General features: G+C 36.8%; 1 long non-coding RNA gene across 2 annotated transcripts in view; it reads right to left on the bottom strand.

The window, feature by feature from the left end:
• LOC136832832 (uncharacterized) overlaps window positions 1-16,033 on the bottom strand; it is a 655,893-nt gene that overhangs the window by 344,585 nt on the left and 295,275 nt on the right. For both annotated transcript variants that reach the window (XR_010851336.1, XR_010851335.1), the window contains exon 4: window positions 5,140-5,195. This is a non-coding gene — a long non-coding RNA (uncharacterized lncRNA). The remainder of the gene's footprint in view (window positions 1-5,139; window positions 5,196-16,033) is intronic.

Genomic DNA, 16,033 nt, shown 5'->3' with positions numbered 1-16,033 from the left:
CTATACTCTCTCTCTCTCTCTCTCTCTCTCTCTCTCTCTCTCTCTCTCTCTCTCTCTCTCTCTCTCTCTCTCTCATGGTCAGTCTAACTTTCAAGCCGTCACGACTTTCTTAGTCCTATCTAATAAGGAAGTCAAGTCGTGCATAGGTCCTAAGACAGTGTTCTCAACCTTTCCTGATATGCTTTGAATTTACAGGGAATTCTCCGTACCATACGTGATGGAAATTCTGCTTAGTATGTCACAGCGCTTGCACGCAGAGATCGTGCACTTTTACGCGAATGAATACACAAGCATGCACACTAAGAAAAAAAAAAAAAAAAAAAAAAAGCGAAGGGGGGGAAAAGCACGTTGATGCCACGATCTTCAATATTACACTAATATTTTTGTTGTAAATTACTGGAGATTTCTGTTGGGACAAGGAATTGTCTATCGATCATTTTATAAATTTCCTAATTTGCTCTTCAGCTGTTTCTAGCAAATCGGATTAAATATCACAAAAAATCTTTCTTTTTTACTTAGACATAAAATAAGCAACCAATAAAGTAAGAATTAAATTTACATTTTGGAAACGCTTGTAAAAAGCCAACAGATTCTGAAAAATATTATAAGTAAATAATAATCTGACGCACCCCAAAAATCAGAGGTGTTTTAAAGCTCTATCAGTAATAATCACTTAGCCGTAATAATACTAACGGGCAAACTAAGTACCACTTGTTACAATATTACCTCAATCCACTATCTCAAAATACTTAACATTAGCTATTTAATTCAAGTCCTCCGTCCCCATAATTACGATAATCCTTGATAATTCAGTGGATCCGAAATCATTTGCAAACAAAATGCACTATTATCCTCAAGCCAACAAATTTTACGTTCAGGAAGTATCGATAAAGAGTGTATTTTTACGCAACCATCATCGAACAATGTTCTTTTCAGCAACCTTCTTTGACCTGGAAATTGGGTAGCCCTTGTCGACCTAAGTTGAGAGATCTAGACCAGTTCGCAATGAGAGGCCAAAGAACAGCGTCACAGGCTCAGGTCCCAAAACCGAAATGTTGATAAGCAAAGGTCTTTATACTGCAGATGGTTAAGTGAAGAAAAACCTGCGTAACTTCCACGTTATTTGTATTGGTTCAAGTGACATCGCACTGAATAGACTTAATAAACAAATAGTTCTCACAAAATCAAGAACAAACTTCCATGTTATTAGCATTAGTTCATGTGATTTTGCATTGTTTCATGTGATATCATACTTAATAGACAAGGGTCTACATAGTTCACAAGAAATAAACATAACTGGGTCATAATAAGTATCAATACTACTACCCCGTGTTGGAAGGGCATGTTTCTTGCAAGAAGCTTCAGGGGATACAGGAAAATTTGTGTTTTTCCCAAATATATTTTGTAAGATAGAACATTCATAAGAGGACAACCAAAATGAAAACAGAAAATACTAGTGTACCACAATTTCACCCACAAATATATATAATATACATATGGATACATACTTAATATATATAGGCTATATAAATAAATATATATATATTTATATTATATATATATATACACATACATACACATATATAATTATACCGTTATGTATACAGGTTTATATATACTGTACATGTATAAATATATATATCTATATACACATACATACACATATATAATTATACCGATATGTACAGTATACAGTTTATATATACTGTACATGTATAAATATTATATATATATATATATATATATATATATAGAGAGAGAGAGAGAGAGAGAGAGAGAGAGAGAGAGAGAGAGAGAGAGACTTCATACAGAACTCGTCCTCCGTTCTCGGTTGTGTTTTCGTGAGGCGTCTGTCAGCACTATACCCAGCCTAACGAATGTTCAGTGAGTATATGTGATGGAAAAAAAAAAATGTCTGAAAATACTTCCGGACGCACCTACCCATATATTACACAACACAGTTTTACTTCGCTGATCAGAAGAGGAGCAACAACACTCGTGTTTCCTGTCATTCTTTTGCGGACTCACTCATCATATGACTGACTTTTTTCATCTTACCATCATTCGAAATCTTTTGGACCATTCAGTCATGACGTCTTTCCAACACACAACTTTGTACTTTCATCTCATGCCCTTTCTCTGCCTTCTCATATCACTAGATCCCTAAGATATTGAACAGCCAAATAAACATAACACACCCTTATATCAGACCCATATTCGCTTCAAAACATCATTCACACTGACAAACTCTAATGCACGCTACACTTCCTTCATAAAAACTTTCTATAACTCTCTGCAAATCTGACGTGTGCATCGTACCTCCTCAACAGCCCCCACATCACCTTTCTATCAGTTTCATTACAAGTTTTCTCTAGGTCCATATGTGTGCATATATATATATATATATATATATATATATATATATATATATATATATATATATATATATATATATATATATATATATATATATACATACAGTATATTTATAAATATATATATATAAATGTGTGTGTGTGTCAGGCAAGGCTTCTCTCCTTTACATTCAAATTTATTAAATCATATCAAACACTTGATTAACACATCCTCCTCCCTGTCTCACCCCACAACGAACTTCCCCATCAAACCTTCTGTCATCTGCTGTACCCTTTATCATACACTTTCCCTGGAACTGGTAATCTGTTCCAAAGAAATCCTGATTCAAACAAATATATTGGGACTTTACTCTATCTACCTCCCCTCCAAAAACAGCCAGGTTACTGTATATATGAAACAGAATACGGACTACACAGCATCAATAGCACAAACAAGTGTCAGACAGCCTTAGAGTTTACCTCACTCTTGATTGCTTGAAGACTGGACACAAATACTTTTTTCTTGTATGACTGACAGGTCTACTCTCTAAAAAATATACCTGACAAAATAACAAGGATAAATAAGATTTACCTTAAACAAGGTAAACAGTAGTTACTATAATTTCAAACAATGGTTCGTTTTCATATAACAAATAAAAAAAAAAAAACGACGAATATGGTAAAAGGCAAGTACTCTGGGGCCATTCTATAGGTATGACTTCTAGTATCAGGGGTGACATTTATCCTCCTCCCATAAGAGGGGAAGGTGCGAAGATTACTGGGGAGTTTTCAGCAGTATATTCTTTTGATGATGTTTAAACTCTGCAACGGGCATGATGAAAATTAACAGTGGCTGGAATAAATTTTATATATGTCATCCAACGACCTTAGTTACTGTCGTTGAAACCCTGGAGGCGGACCTCAACAATGGCCTAAGAAAGCTGTAAATTGGGCCAGTGCTGAATTTCTGTTTCCCCTGGCACACCTCGCCCCTGCATTAAGACATATCATGGGAAGCAGTGGCCAAACTTAAGAGATTAATAACAGTCTTACAATTCATTTATTTATTATCGTCACTGACTATAGTATATATATTATATATGTATGCATATGTGTGTGTGTGTGTGTGTGTGTGTGTGTGTGTGTGTGTGTGTGTGTGTGTGTGTGTGTGTGTGTGTGTGTGTGTGTAGTACAACTTCAGCATGCCAGACCACAAATTTATTTGCCTCGCCTACTTTTCCGGGATCCACTGCCCGTCCTCAAGGCTAAAACAGAGAAAATAAAAAAATCCATAATTCAGGAAAAAGACTAAACGGAATAAAACAGTAAAGCATGTTTAAGTATAATGAGTATCCGGAAATAAGCGTAAAATTCAATGTAAAGACAGAAATGAGGAGCGTTGAACCACGAAGTTAAGAAGAACATAATTATCAAACGTATTACACTAAAAACATTAGCAAAAACTGAATTGTAATATCATATACATATATGCACACATATATACATATATCAACAAGTGACATGGACAACCCAATGCTTTTTTTACAGCTTCGGCACTAAAACACAAAAACAAAAACAAAATAGAAAGGGGAAGATTAAAGGCTGAAGTTAATCTTGACAGAAAAAACTAACGAGTTTAAAACGATGGCCGTACATATATCAGGCAAAACGGAAGCAAGGTGAGACTCCCAAATTTGGCTGTACACATAAAGAAATAACCACTTAACCTGGTCATTCTAGAGTTACATCTGCATTTGAGTTAACCGAGAAAAAATGGCCTGATGGCCGTTACGGGGCCGCGCGCGCGTCTATGTACTTGATTCTGAGAGAATGAATGCTTGTATGTGTTGACCTTGAGAGTTAAATTTCAATGACCTAGGAGGACAGAATGTGAGAGGGTTATCATTTCCATACTAACTCCACCACAGTTATAGTGATTAACACCAGTTACGAATGGTTTATGATCCGCTCATATTGGAAATTTATCCAGAAGCTACAACGAAAGCTTTATCGCATCGATTTGTATGCAAAGGAGAGGGTGGAAGAATGAAGACGGAAAACCAGAAAAAAAGAAGAAAAAAAGGGAACATCGGTATTTTAAAAAGGAAAAAATGCAAAGCCAGACGAATCTCTCTGCATCCCCCCCAAATGCGACCAATGACAACATACATTTCATGCATCCCTTTCATTACGCTTTGGCTAATACGTAGTTGCTTTTTATGCAAAAGCGCAAAACTCAAAAGATAATAATCTCTCCCTCGTTCTTTTCCACATGCTCGGGATAGCATGCCATGCCATCCCCATCCCTGAGGGCCGTTGGAGGCACCCGAAGGAGCCTCTGAAAAAGCCATCAATAAGGTTCGCCAGTCGATGCCTTGCAATGGGAAATATGGCCCTAATGGATCATCCTTGCATTCATGTCAGAGGAGCGAGATGCGACCGTAAGGTTCATTTTTGCCATTGTTTCCAATGGGCCGTTAAGCTTAAAAGGAGGAGAGCCGACCGCGTATCTTCGGCCCAGAGGCGTCTTGGGCCACTTGCAAAGCGATCATTACTCGACCTCATTTCCATAAAGGGGCAGCTACTTCACATGGGACTATCCGATTCATTCTCATTAATTATTTAATTTCTCTGCAATTTACAGGTTAACTTTACTGACGTGTGATAATCCAGCTACTTTTTTCGTCTTTATTTTTGTTCTTTTTTCATAGAGGGTTAAAAAGATTATGCTTAAAATTCAGCGCAGCATAATTGCATAGGAAGAGATAAAAAAGGGATAACTTACACGTACAGAGGATTTCCACCGGTGATACCGCTGTTGGTCCTTCTCCCCTTCCTCTCCTGCAACACAAAAGAATGAAATCTATGACCGAGCGGTCAAGAATAAGGGCCAAAAATATAAAAACATTTTCGGTAATATTAGAGGGCATTATATGTAAATGGTTTCATACCGCCACTTGGAGTGTTGTTAACCCGTCATTCCTTCCAAAATAAAAACATAAATACATATCATGTTGCATATGAATACCAGTTCATCTAACCATGCTACATGAAATCACTATTAATTCACATCTGGACATTATCTCTCGATAGGAAATGAAATCTGATACGAAGTTGCGTTTTCAAAGCTACTCGGCTTCCATTTTGTGTGTGTATATATATATATATATATATATATATATATATATATATATATATATATATATATATATATATATATATATATATATATATATATATATATATATATATATACATAATATATACAGTACTTCTTTTAAAAATATTTTTACTTACCAGACAATCAGAGATTTTGCATCAGAGATACAATAACATCCTATTTTGGGCCCGGATATGGCAGTCAGTCAGTAGTTATATGAGTCTTTAACCTGGCGTGTTTACCTCCAAGTAGCTCAGACAATTTTTGAAACTTTCAATCATTCTTGCACGGAGCAAGAACATCATAATTTTGCAACTTCCAAATGTTAGATCTTTTTTAATGTTTTTTCTTTTCTGTTCTTCCTTCCAGCCTTCACTTCAATAATCCGGCCTTTAATTGATGAAATTCTCTTCTCGTCAGTTTTTCCTTTTTCTACTACTCTGAATAATACTCTCGGCTGCTTGCTTATAGTTAATCATCCGGTAACTGACACACTCAAGCTTTCGTAAATTACATAACACTCTGTGGAGACTGCAATGCTAACCAAGAACTGACGAACATAGGTTACGCCTGAGAAATTTGATTTCCAAAATGCCAAAAGGTCATCTGACTAATCTCCATTACTCTTGCAATCATATATTTCACAGGAATGTCCAGAAAAAGAGAAGAAACAAGGGAAAAAAAATTGCGAGCGCATACTTTCACTGTCTAAATACAGTGAGTTGTTAAGATTAAAACAGATATTACTTGTTAAAAAAAAAGACACGTAACCTTCTTTCCCAAAGTAATTAAATCTTGTTGCCAAAGTATACAGTAATAGTCCGTAGGTCTAGAATATTTGAAACAATGCTGAGCAACCCACATCCTAGATCAAACGCATTCACCTCCCAAAATCTAATCATTTGCTGTTAGTCCCGAGGCCCACCTTAGGTAAATTTTTTTGTGTAAAATTTCATGTAAATTTTTACGTAATCCTGCTACCAAACAGACGGAAAATGCTAAAAAGAGAAACTATCATATAGCGTAGAAGGGATAACAATTTGAAAAACATTTGCGCACATATGATGTAATCATGTAATGCAAACTACAAATGACGCGTCACTGAGCAGGGGAAGTAAGAAAAATCTTTACGAAAGGTATATATGCAAAGCAAACAACCAAAAGTACGGTTTTATAAAATTTCATTTAGAGGATCTTGTTCTTTGGGTATTGCCCTAAAGCTCTGGAAACAAAATGAAAAAATAAACGAAATACTACTGCTGTTTGATAAATCTTTTAGAGAGAATGTCATGAAAAGAAAAATTACGAACGTCATGAAAGGAAATATCATAAATCCCTTAAGTACAGTCTATCATTAGATACTAACAAACGCGTAAAGGAGTAATATGAAGTATTTTATGTCTACTAAAACTGGCGTTACAACATCTAGGTTGTCGACGCCATTATGAAGTGTACGTAATCACATTATAGCAGCTGACTTGAAAACTGACGTCCGGCTTCCAATGAGGAAATAAAACTGACCGTGATTAACTTGTACCCGGAGACATAAAAGGGAAATGTGGAAGTGAGGCGTTTGAGTAAGGAAAATCTAAAACGGGAGTACTGCACTCTGGAGATATGTACAAGGATGGATCAGAGCGTTCTGAAACAGTTTGGTCATGAAAAAAAAAAAAAAAACTGACGACAGACTGGTGGAAATGGTGTATAAATAGGGAGATGGCTTCATATTGAAAAAACTTACGTATATCCTCAAGACTTACTCTAATGGTCATAATACTCACCTCATCTCCATTCAATGGTGATAAACATGTGGCATCTATTATTCACCAAGAGGATAACTATGAGCGATGGCTAACGCAATAAACCCAGAAGATGAACCTCTGAAAAAGTGTTGCCTTACAACAATAGATGCTACATGAGTACTACTATTAATCGATAACTGCCTATGAAAAATACTCAAAAACCGCGCTCACACACGCACCAACACGATATTATATATATATATATAATATATATATATATATATATATATATATATATATATATATATATATATATATATATATATATATATATATATATATATATATATATATGAAGCTTCTAATTCTCAGGAATTCTTTTCCGGAATGAGGTTGCTAGCCAGATTCCTTTCCTAATGGCTGGATCTCACCAAAGTCTGTTGCCCAGGGTAACCAATTTACCGCTTCAGTAAACAGAGGAACGAAGAATTTTCAGGATACGGGCTATACTTGTCCACCCCCGGTGGATCTGTCCCCGGTCGAAGTCACTGAGCCCCATCTCGGAAGCCTTTGCTTAACGGAATTACCTTGAATTCTGTAATTCGACTTTTGCCTTGACGTTCAGTATGTTCGTGCGCGCCTAATTAAATGATCCCACCCACCAGCAACTATTTATATCGGTTATTAGCGGTCATTAGACCATCAGTGTTCGAGATGTCTGGCTACAATGTTCATTTGAACTCTGAGCCTCAAGACACTGGGCTTTCATTATAGACCATTACCTCCTCGATACCAGTGTCTAAGAGACGCCATTCAAAATGATTTCTCGTTGGCTTTCTGTCCGGGTCATTCTATTCTTCAATGTGTGCTTTTCATTTCGTAGTTCGACAGACGGTGCGTTGGGTGCTAATGCATCCGGTGTAAAATGATTACAACACGGCTGCAAAGAAAATATATATATATACATAAAAACAAGGTAGGGGAAAGGCATGTTACTCACAGCGCATCAGCATCGGCCACTGAGCTATTATGGTTTAAACATTCTTTGTCAAATCCAAGAAAAGGCCGAGTCGACGATGGGCAGTTATTTAGCAAAAATTTGTAGTTCTGCAATACGCTTGAAACACTATACATAAAACCTGAAAAAAGTTGACAAAGGCAATGATTCTTAACATTAACCGGCAAAGACTTCCTTCATTAATGGCAAAACAGCTTACAGTACTTCTAAGTGTCACTCGCCTCCAATTGCAAACAGATTTCAAAAATAATATTCTCAAATAACAATGTAGGACAGGAGGGTTTTCCATAACCTGAAAGGATATAGGCGGTCACATCATTGGTTCCACTGCTTTGTTTTTCTTTTCTTTTTTTATTGCTAACCTTGACTTTGTTTTACCTAAAAATAAAAGACTGTAAAAGAAAACTATTGAGATAGTTTTGTCTGTCCGTCCACACATTTTCTGTCCGCTCTCAGATCTTAAAAACTACTGAGGCTAGAGGGCTGCAAATTGGTATGTCGATCATCCACCCTCCAATCATCAAACATGCCAAACTGCAGCCCTCTAGCCTCAGTACTTTTTATTTTATTTAAGGTTAAAGTTGGCCATGATCGTGCGTCTGGCACCGCTATAGGGGCCAACAACACGCACCACCACCGGGGCGCAGCTGAAAGTTTCATACAGCATTATACGCTGTACAAAAAAACGATTGCTTCGGCGCATTTTTTACTTGTTTAATTATCCTATCTAATCTAATGTGAGGCAACACTAACGAGATTTTTTGTTCTTCACAGATAGTCCCCAGGACTCGTAACTGCAGCGGTATGAACTTCAATCAAATTAACCCTTAGGGTAACCCTCATAATTGCTGTTATAAGTTTCCATTATTCTACGAAAATTCCCTAATTCTGTTAGCACGATGTCTAAAAGTTTCCGACTTAAGTTCCAAACATATCTAGAGAGCGTATTTCAATAAAAGCCAAACTGATCAATTGCTGATTTTTGTATTGTTATCGTAATAAAAGAATTTCATTAAAAATGGCATCAGGCTTTAAGAAAACCACCAGCATTATTCCTCTCTCTCTCTCTCTCTCTCTCTCTCTCTCTCTCTCTCTCTCTCTCTCTCTCTCTCTCGGCATCTCATGAAATGTCTCTTCTTAACGGGATGGCAGATAACATCAACGTGAGGGTAAGGAAAAGCTGGTAAAATAAAATCTGAAAAAAGGATACCATTGACTGATCGAGAACCCATATAGAAACTTACAAACACACATGCACTTTTATATTTAACAAAAGATTAGTCTTCAACTTATCTGCTCTTCAGCCAGAATTCCTTGAGCACTCAATGTGTAAGCACTAAATGCCAATAACTTAAAACCACCCGCGGTGCTGTGAAACACGAATTTATATGTATTGTCTGCTGACTCAAACTACGCCTGTCTCTATTTGAAGTGGCCCAGTAACTCGGGAGGTTATATCATACATAATAGTTCAGACATAGCCTACTGGACATATTCAACTCATCCAGAAAGATAATGACATCGGCCTAAGAATGACCAAGACGTTGATCAGAACTGTGAAAATTGTGGGATGGGTGGATATCTACTCATACATACACGCTAACGCACAAACAAACAAATATATATATATATATATATATATATATATATATATATATATATATATATATATATATATATATATATATATATAAATGGATGCATGTATGTTTGTTCCACATACACTTAGAAACGCATTGGGCAATTTCAACCAAACTTGGTATACATCTGGGAAAGAACACTGGGGGTAAGACATCATTGGCACCAAAGAGGGAGGCGTGGGAAGGGGGTGAAATGTAAAAATTACAGAAAACGGCAGATGTTAGTGTCTAATCCATAGTTTTCGAGGTCGCTGAGGTGAATAGTGACACTCCCAATGCCCTTCAAGTCCAAGTTCAGCCCCGACAGGGAGGGGGGTGAGAAGGGGGTGACATAAAACTGAAACGACAGATATTATTCTCTAATCCATAGTTTTCGAGATCCTTGAGAAGAATAGTAACACTCCCAATGCCCTTTAAGTCTAAGTTCAGCCCTAGGAAGAGGGGGTGAGAAGGGGGTGGGAAGGCGGTGACATAAAAATAGCCAAAACATTAGATGTTAGCGTCTAAGCCATAGTTTTCGAGGTCCCAGAGAAGAACAGTGACACTCCCGATGACCTTAAGTCAAGTTCAGCTCCAATAGGGAGGGGGTGGGAAGGGGGGTGACATGTAAAAATAATAAAAGAACAGCAGATATTATTGTCTAATCCATAGTTTCGAGGTCGCTGAGATAAACAGCGACACTCCTGATGGCCTTCAAGTCCAAGTTCCACCCTAGGAAGGGGGGGTGGAAAGGGGGTGACATAAAAATAACCAAAACAACAGATATTAGTGTCTAATCCCTAGTTTTCCAGGTCACTGCGAAGAATAGTGACACTCCTGATGCCCTTTCAGTCCCGATAGGAAGGGGATTGGGAAGAGGTGGGGAGGTGGTGACGTAAAAATAACCGAAAACTACAGATATTAGTGTCTAATCCATAGTTTTTGAGGTCGCTGAGATGAATAATGAAACTCCCAATGCCCTTTCAGTCCAAGTTCAGCCCCAATAGGAAGTGGGGGAGAAGGGGTGAAAAATACACTGTCAAAAATGACAGATATTAATTAGAGTTTAATCCATAGTTTTCAAGATCACTGAGATGAATAGTGACACTCTTGATGTCCTTTAAGTACAAGTTCAGCCTCGACAACAAAGAGGGGGGAAAGGGGCGAAAAATAAAATATCAAAAAATGACAGATATCAGCGTCTAATCAATAGTTTTCGAGAACGCTGAGATGAATAGCGATGTTCCCAATGCCATTTAAGTTCAAATTCAGCCCTGACAGAAATGGAGGTTGAGAAGGGGTTAAATGTAAAATGTCAAAAATGCTGGGCAATGTAACTGTAACTGAAGCAACTATCTTCACAGGAAGGAGAGAGAGAGAGAGAGAGAGAGAGAGAGAGAGAGAGAGAGAGAGAGAGAGAGAGAGAATTTTTCCCACGCAGCACCAGGTTGGTCAGCTAATATATATATATATATATATATATATATATATATATATATATATATATATATATATATATATATATATATATATATATATATATATATATCCTGCTTTCAGAGATGGTTTTGGAGTGTGTTAACCTTTCAGGTCTCAGCAAGTCTTTCTAAGAGGTGGTAGTCAGCCCTATACCCTTCTTCAACCTAGATGCAGCTTACCAAAACCGTTTAACTACCACGTACATGCCGAAGTGTTTAAGTCAACAGAAACTCGGGGGTTTCGCTCAAACACGGTCTGCTGTTGAGAAGGTGGGCGTTTTAACCACTGCACTGGACTACGTGTATGTGTGTGTGTGTGTGTGTAATATACAGACAGTAACAAAATTGAAGTTTCTCCTCCAACAAAACTATTCTACAAAAATAGCTATATGTGAAGATGATATAAAAATATCGACAAAGATGAAAATTTAGCAACAGAGAATTATGTGAACAAAAGACAAACATTACAGAGATATGCAACAAGAGAGGACAATAAATGTGTTCTCAGACAAGATGAAAACAATGAAATATATAAAAATGCTATTCTCTTATTATATTTTAACGATTGTTTTGGATCCTGCAAATATATCGTTTGATCCTATTCAGATATTGGCATTCCTGTTGAAGTATGTGTATTAACGAAAAAAAAAAAAAAAAAAAGAACATTATAAATAACCACACCACGAAAAACAAAGAACAAAATTTTCTACTCCTAGGTTTTTTTTCTATATTTTTTTTAATGTTACGAAATGTTCCCCTCCTGAAATCTTCCTTGCAGACTGCAGCGTCTCCCGAGTTTCTGGTTCATCCACATATCCCGAGGCGGTTCTCAGATCGTGCTAATTCGGTTGCTGGTTCTACCTGGCCTAACGATCAGGTTACTTGGGATTATATTAATCAGTCTTTCTGGATCACACTACCTGGCCGCCACCCTACTTTTGCTGGGATCTACCCCCTCCTCCCCCCTACTCCTCTCCCGGCAGTTCTTCCTTCTGTTCTCTTCCGATTCTTCTTGTCCTTATCCTGGCGCTTTGCTTCTCCAGTGGGTCTGCTGCATACGTAACTTTTCTTCGCCTACAATCTGCGATACGACACAGTATCTCGGTAACCGAAATATCTTCCTTTGAGGAGACAACAGCTGAATGAACCATGGCACCATGCAGCCTATGGAGAGTGCCTTGTGCAATGAGCATATTGTTATCACACCGCATTGGGTTATCGCAGGCACTTAAAACCACCCTATATCTTTTTAAAAAGTTAAACCCATCATAGCAATATAGAGAACATGTTTAACATGTAAATAAGTAAATAAAACATTACATAATTATGTCGTAATGTATTTTAGTATTAACATTTTGGAAAATTTAAATCTGTTGTATTGGGGATTCTAACTATACCTTTCTGCCACTTTACACTTTTATTTAAGCGAATGAAGGGACGCTCTCTCTCTCTCTCTCTCTCTCTCTCTCTCTCTCTCTCTCTCTCTCTCTCTCTCTCTCTCTCTCTCTTCGTGTGCGAATGTTTTATATACCAACACACACACACACACATCTATTATGTGAAGCAGTGGTAATTACACCAATAATTTTAGCCGTACCTGAAGGATATCATCTAAAAGAGTGTAGAAAACTTAGTAACATCAATTTTTGAGGAATAACCTCAACAAAGTAACCAAATGATGTGTTTAGTAAGCATGCAGTCCCTGATAAGAAACTTCCCAGAACAAACTCGGAACGAAAGAGGATTCTGCAGCAAAATTAGACAGCGTTCAGGCAAAAGTTGGTGACAGAATCCCACTCAACCTCTTCAGTCGGGAAAAGACTTTGAAATGGAGTAAAAATTAACATTACAAATGCAAATCAAGTAACTAATCCACTTCATTCAAGGTATCAGTCCTATTCATAACACTGAAGTCGCCAGTAACAACATAAGATGTAGGTAAAGAGAAGGATCAAAATATAGAATATTTCTTGTTCTTTACAAAGCTGAATTTGAAGTGAAATGAAACCAAAAAGGTAAGAGCTCCCATTGATACTAACATCAACAGTAGACCGATAAAGACTAACAAAAATATACTATATTGTTTAGAAAAGAAAAGTATCTATTTTACTTGACCACAAAATACAAGGAATGTCGATAGAGGTATCAGTGACGAATAATCTGATTTTATCTTAGGTATGATTTTTTAGCAAAGATACACTGTATTACATGTTTACCTACTTACAGAATTATATATTCAGGGCAGCTAAATGAACACACAAGTGATACAAAACAAAACAAAAATACTTGCCAATAACAGTAAGAAACAAAAATCCCATTTATTTAACAACACATGCAAAACGATTACAGCAAAAACGTAGGCACACATAACAATCCAAGTGTGCATATCTTTACACAACATGAAAAGTTGAATAATACTTTTATACAAGTATAAGTTTATCCACGATAACAAACGCACATGGTGGTATTTCATTACTGAAGCCACATTGATTTAAACTCGAATTTCTTAAACGCATCAGGTAAATGACAGTGAACAAATGTGTTAGCGTGCCTCCATAGTCTATGAACGTAGGCGTTGACTCTAGTATATTATCGCAATTATCCCAAGAACAATATGTTTTTCAAGGTTCACTGCTCAGCCCCTGGGTCTTTATTGAATGCGTGTATATTAGGTACATGTAAAAAACAAGTCACATTTATATGCTTATTTACTATGGAGGTATAAAGGTTAGGATTCATTTGTTAAGAGAAAAAGTGGCAGTAACGTGAGATGCCTAATTTTAAACGGCAGTGAAAAAAAATTAATATTCAAACTGAATAAAATATTGAGGAAAATGGTACAAAAAACCTGGTGGACGAAAGGCACTTCTGAGTACAGCCAGATTCTAAGCAAATAAAAGGATTATAGCATAATTTACATAGCGATCAACAAAACTTAAGTTTTACAATTACGTAAGTTCAAGGGCGATATAATCCTAAAGTAAGATTTTTAAGAACAAGACATTTCGTGGTTTATCACAGCCTAATTGTCTGTGAGTTCTCCGATGATCCCCCTATTCATCCAATAATAAATTTCGTTCCCAGGTCACTAACCCGAACAGAAACAAATTTTATTTCTTAAAACAACTGAAATTCATCATCAAAATAAGATAAAACCGGCCTTAAGTTCTCATAATAAGAGAAAACAAATGAATTGTTTTATTTATCTTCAATTAAGAATTCGTTCATGATATGGCAAGCTTTGCATAAGCATATATTAGGAGGAAAACGAGACTTCAGTCACTGGCGCGTTCATCTTCTGTTCAAAAAGATGAATCACCTCTGAAGGAGGTCTCCAGTTCACCAGCAGTTCCATATATGAGTATTTTCAAAGAAGTCTCATCACAACCTTGTCTACATCCCTGCATACACTTTCCCTGTCGACTGTGTCTTACATACGTACACTCACTAGTGTTTTAAGGTTATGATGAAGGTCCTTCCATTCAGCACCAATTCTGCTTCATTTGTCTTCCCAGTTACTCAATCATCAAACAACCCAATCCTTGGTCACTCTCTCCACGTAACCACAGCAATTCAAAATTCCGATCTTTTATTTTTGCTCGCCTTTTCACATCGTCGATTTCCTACATTTTTCGCCCTTTCAGTAGTTCCTCATTGGACGGATGGGTACCGTTCTCAGCAAGCAATCTGCTGGCCCCGCGTTCGATTCTCCAGCCGGCCAATGAAGAATTAGAGGAATTTATTTCTGGTGATAGAAATTCATTTCTCGTTATAATGTGGTTCGGATTCCACAATAAGCTGCAGGTCCCGTTGCTAGGTAACCAATTGGTTCTTAGCCACGTAAAATAAATCTAATCCTTCTGGCCAGCCCTAGGAGAGCTGTTAATCAGCTCAGTGGCCCGGTTAAACTAAGGTATACTTACTTCTCCCTTTCCGTCATTCTTAATCGTCAGTATCATAAAAAATTATATCACATCTATTACCGAACCAACGGATATATAATTCTATCTTCCACACAGTAATTTTTCTTAGCTTTTGTAGCGATTCTTGTACCTCCCTGGCTTTTTCATTTTAATCCATCATCCATTACATTTATCATCAAATACCTGTACGAATGTACCACTTCCTTTCATCCAACATCCATACTCGTATTTATGGTTCAATTTTCCCGGCTTCCATAGATTTTTCTTGATAACATGCACTTTTAACTATTTTCCTCTTACAAGCACTTTCAAACTTTCACCATTCTTTACGGCTTCACATTACTATCGCAACATATCCTAAACCACCTCCATTCATGACCCCTTTTCTCATCGCACAAACCTTCACCTACTTCTGTCCTTTCCCTGACTTCGCTAACTACACCATCGTAAAAGTTTTAAACACATTTGTGTATTATACACTTAGATACAGATAGATACATAGGCAGACAGACAGATGGAAGGGAAAAACTCGTGTATGAAAAATATCGACCTTTATCATTTTCAATCAAAAATCTCTATGAGAAGAAATTTACAAATAGATTTAACAATTCTTCAGCCATTTCCCGTTAAAATTTCAACATTATGAACACGGGCAAGAGTATTACTCAACAATAGTTACGTTCGGATTCAATAATTAGACTTTCATTATAACTACTATCATCATTATTAAAAGTATTAC

The sequence above is a fragment of the Macrobrachium rosenbergii genome, chromosome 50 (genome assembly GCF_040412425.1).
Source record: "Macrobrachium rosenbergii isolate ZJJX-2024 chromosome 50, ASM4041242v1, whole genome shotgun sequence".
NCBI classification, from domain to species: domain Eukaryota; kingdom Metazoa; phylum Arthropoda; class Malacostraca; order Decapoda; family Palaemonidae; genus Macrobrachium; species Macrobrachium rosenbergii.
The sequence above is the reverse complement of the archived record's forward strand: the minus strand, read 5'-3'. Positions and strand labels throughout refer to the sequence as shown.